Source organism: Heteronotia binoei, chromosome 4, assembly GCF_032191835.1.
Source record: "Heteronotia binoei isolate CCM8104 ecotype False Entrance Well chromosome 4, APGP_CSIRO_Hbin_v1, whole genome shotgun sequence".
In the NCBI taxonomy this organism is placed as follows: Eukaryota; Metazoa; Chordata; class Lepidosauria; order Squamata; family Gekkonidae; genus Heteronotia; species Heteronotia binoei.
In genome coordinates this window covers 176,799,962-176,804,771 of record NC_083226.1, presented here as the reverse complement: position 1 = coordinate 176,804,771, position 4,810 = coordinate 176,799,962, and the positions used below count along the sequence as shown (strand labels likewise).

Below are 4,810 nucleotides of genomic sequence, written 5' to 3'. Positions count from 1 at the left end.
AAGACCGATTCTGACAGAAATGAGACCTTGCTGGGCTGGGCCATGTCAGGCCAGGCCATGTGTGTACCTATCTAAGATTATATGGACATATGAAGCTGCCTTATACTGAATCAGACTTTCGGTCCATCAAAGTCAGTATTGGCTACTCAGACTGGCAGCGGCTCTCCAGGGTCTCAAGCTGAGGTTTTTCACGCCTATTTGCCTGGACCCTTTTCAGTTGGAGATGCCAGGGATTGAACCTGGGACCTTCTGCTTACCAAGCAGATGCTCTGCCACTGAGCCACAGCCCCATTCCTGGCTCTCCAGGGTCTCAAGCTTAGGTTTTTCACACCTATTTGCCTGGAGCCTTTTTAGTTGGAGATGCCAGGGATTGAACCTGGGACCTTCTGCTTACGAAGCAGATGCTCTACCACTGAGCCACCGTCCCTCCCCTAAGATTAGGTAGCAGCGATGTAAACTTTATAAAGGACACAGAAAAAACGCAAAGTTTGGTTTTTTTTTTTTTTTAAAAACCAAACCTTAAAACATGCTTAAAACATTAGCACTCATTGGTCTTAAAGGTGCTTCTTTGTATTTCTCCCATGGGATCCAGGGACCTGGAAAAGGAAGCTCTGGCTCTTTCCTTTCTTCCCCAGTGGACCAGGAAGGAGAGGAGACTCAAACCAACAAAAGGAAGAGAGGCTTGGTTCAGTACCTCTGCTGCGTGATTGAGAGAGCCTGGCAAAGCAAGCTCTGCCTCCCTTCAGGGAGGAGCTTCAGTCAATTGAGAAAACAAAGGTTTTGCTCTGTAGCTCCTGTGCAATTGAGGAAACCTTGCAAAACAAGCTGTTATGGAGAAGGAAGCAGACGATAGCCCGTTGCTCGGGGGCCTGATAGAAGCCCTCTGGATGCATGTTTGACACCCCAGTCCTTTAGTCTCCATCCCTGAAATCTTCAGGTTTTTTCCAACCCTGGCCTGGGAACCCTACTTAAGTCCCTTCCATCCCCCAAGCCCGCCCTCACCAGGACTTTCCCAGTCCAGAGCTGGCAACGCAAATAAAGAATCACATCTTCAGACCCAGAGCAAAGCTAGCAATTGGGGCCAAGAATCCCAGCTACAAATACAAGTTGATGGGGTGTGAACTGGCAGAGACAGACCAAGAGAGAGATCTTGGGGTCATGGTAGATAATTCACTGAAAATGTCAAGACAGTGTGCGTTTGCAATAAAAAAGGCCAACGCCATGCTGGGAATTATTAGGAAGGGAATTGAAAACAAATCAGCCAGTATCATAATGCCTCTGTATAAATCGATGGTGCGGTGTCATTTGGAGTACTGTGTGCAGTTCTGGTCGCCGCACCTCAAAAAGGATATTATAGCATTGGAGAAAGTTCAGAAAAGGGCAACTAAAATGATTAAAGGGCTGGAACACCTTCCCTATGAAGAAAGGTTGAAACGCTTAGGGCTCTTTAGCTTGGAGAAACGTCGACTGAGGGGTGACATGATAGAGGTTTACAAGATAATGCATGGGATGGAGAAAGTAGAGAAAGAAGTACTTTTCTCCCTTTCTCACAATACAAGAACTCGTGGGCATTCGATGAAATTGCTGAGCAGACAGGTTAAAACGGATAAAAGGAAGTACTTCTTCACCCAAAGGGTGATTAACATGTGGAATTCACTGCCACAGGAGGTGGTGGCGTCCACAAGCATAGCCACCTTCAAGAAGGGGTTAGATAAAAATATGGAGCAGAGGTCCATCAGTGGCTATTAGCCACAGTGTGTGTGTGTGTGTATATATATATATATATATATATTTGGCCGCTGTGTGACACAGAATGTTGGACTGGATGGGCCATTGGCCTGATCTAACATGGCTTCTCTTATGTTCTTATGAACCCTACTTAAGTCCCTTCCATCCCCCAAGCCCGCCCTCACCAGGACTTTCCCAGTCCAGAGCTGGCAACGCAAATAAAGAATCACATCTTCAGACCCAGAGCAAAGCTAGCAATTTTATCAAGCCCCTGCTAGGCCACCGTAGACAGATGGCGCTCTGCATTCCGTTGGATTAGTGTAAAATATAAGGCCTATTGCCGAGAAAAATTTCCTTCTGCATAGAATAAGTTCTGTACATTGGTGTGTGTGTGTGTGGGGGGGGAGTGTATAGCGCACCACATTATTCTCCTCTCTCTCTTTTTTGGCAAGATAAGGAATATGTCTCAGATGGCTTTTCTTCCTATTCGGCGAAAACATGACTCCTCAGCATTTTTTCTTCTTCGCTTGTAGTTTTAGTTACTATTTCTAAATTAGCAAATATAAAGAAATGATGACTGTAGAGGTTTTTTTTTTCATATCTCGATGTATTTTTTATCTTTCAACGAGTTTTTTTTTTTTTTTAAATCCGTGTATACAGATATTGCATCGTTATTGGTAGTCTCTTAACATCTCTGTGAGGCGGGGATCTAGGCTCTCTCTCCGGATGTGCGGTTGGCGTTGGGTGGCAAAGCTGCGATAATCTCTTTCATGCGTCATTTTCTTCTGCAGCAACGTCTTTGGGTTTCGGAAGAGTTAAGGGTGCAGGATATTAATGAGGCTGCACAATTGACTGGAAAAATAATTGATAAGAGTTTGTTTGTTTTAAAATACAATTGACATTATTCCTTTGCATGTGTTTTAACAATTTATTGATAACATATGGTCACAAAAATTAAGTATAAATTTTCTATACTAACCCATATGATATTTCAACCCCCCCTCCCTCCAATGTTTGACTTCCCCGAAGTTATAAATTTAAGTTCAATACTAAAGGTACCGCTAACCAATCAAAGTTCAATATTCTTTTTTTTTTCTCATTAATACTAAAAAATTGTCCAATGTCCTTTTACATTCCACTCTTTCTCCATATATCCTTTAAATTTCTTCCACTCCTTTTTGAATATATCTAAATCATAGTCTCTTAAAGTTCTAGTTAGTTTGTCCATCTCACTCCACGATAAAACTATCACAATCCAATCCCATTTTTCTGGTATTTTTCCTTGCTTCCACAGCTGCGCAAACAATGTCCTAGCAGCTGAGAGCAAGTACCAAATTAAAGTCCTGTCTTCCTTCGGAAATTTTTCTAATTGTAATCCAAGCAAAAAAGTCTCTGCAGTTTTTTTAAAGTCATAACCCAAAATTTTGGAGATTTCTTGTTGTATCGTCTTCCAGAATTCTTTCGCTTTTTCACAAGTCCACCACATCTGAAAGAAAGAACCTTCATGTTTTTTACATTTCCAACATGTTTTTTACATTATTCCTTTGCATAGAGATCAACATATTGGGATTGTAGCCCCAATCTTTTGGAATAAAAGTAGAAATTTCAAAGCCTGAACTGTGGATCTCATGTTTCTACATGCAAGGTGACTAATGACAGAAGAAGCAGTAGTAGAAGAAGACGACGATGATGATGGTGATGGTGAGGATTTTAGATTTATATCCCACCCTGTACTATGATTCTCAGAGTCTCGGAGTGGTCATAGTCTTTTTTTTCCCTCCCCCACCCCACAACAGACACTCTGTGAGGTAGGTGGGGCTGAGAGAGAGCTCCTACAGCAGCTGCCCTTTCAAGGACAACTCCTACAAGGGCTATGGCTGACCCAAGGCCATTCCAGCTGCTGCAAGTGAGTGGAGGAATGGGGAATCCAACTCAGTTCTCCCAGATAAGAGTCCACATGCTTAACCACTACACCAAACTGGCTCTCTTGTGGTAGGGCTGAAAGAGCTCTTTCAATAGCTGCCCTTTCAAGGACAACTCCTACAAGGGCTATGGCTGACCCAAGGCCATTCCAGCTGCTGCAAGTGAGTAGAGGAATGGGGAATCCAACTCAGTTCTCCCAGATAAGAGTCCACACACTTAACCACTACACCAAACTGGCTTTCTTGTGGTAGGGCTGAAAGAGCTCTTTCAATAGCTGCCCTTTCAAGGACAACTCCTACAAGGGCTATGGCTGACCCAAGGCCATTCCAGCTGCTGCAAGTGAGTGGAGGAGTGGGGAATCCAACTCAGTTCTCCCAGATAAGAGTCCACACGCTTAACCCCTACACCAAACTGGCTCTCTGAAGAATCTGGGCCACCGTGCGGGTCACCTGCTGGGTCATCCCCTGGGGAACGCCGCTGTCCAGCTGAAGGAACTGGTGGAGGTACGACAAGAACCTAGGAGAACCACGTGCAGAGAGCAATGAAAGTCACACCATGTGGCTGTCAGACATTGTAACTTACTCTTAACTGTGCCATGAGTAGATGTGTTCCCTTGCCCTAACTAACGCCATTTTGTATGCTGTTACTAACCATGAGAATAAAGATCTGCATTTCAAACAGAAAGAGACAGCTGCTAACTGCAAGGGAGGAATTTCTCACTTGGCACCGACAAGCGCCTTGAGCCTTTGACGATGGCATGCCCCAAGGTAACCAGCGGGGTTCTTTCCCTGGGAAAGAGATAAGAGGACATGGGAACAGGCAACTGTCTCTCAGGGTGTGAGAATGGTTTTATTGTTTTGCTTTCATGTACTCTATTTATTTATTTATTTATTTATTTATTTTAAGATTTATATCCCGCCCTTCCCACTAGGTGGCTCAGGGCGGCTTACAACATATAAAACTAACATAAAATATAAAATTAAACATTAAAATTGACATTTCATAATTTATAGTTAAAAATCTAAACATTTGTAATATACATGAACATTAAATCATACAGCGGTCCTAAAGCTACACTCATCAGTTTCAAGTTCAGTGTTCCATGTTCAGTATTCGGTGTTCAGTGCTCAGTGCTGATTCGTTGTGGGCCAGCCGGAAG

General features: G+C 43.4%; 1 non-coding gene across 1 annotated transcript; it reads right to left on the bottom strand.

Moving 5' to 3' along the window:
• Positions 1 to 355: 355 nt before the first annotated feature.
• TRNAT-CGU (transfer RNA threonine (anticodon CGU)) lies at positions 356 to 422 on the bottom strand. The gene has a single exon. It is a non-coding gene; the product is annotated as a tRNA-Thr (tRNA).
• Between the last annotated feature and the right edge of the window lie 4,388 nt (positions 423 to 4,810).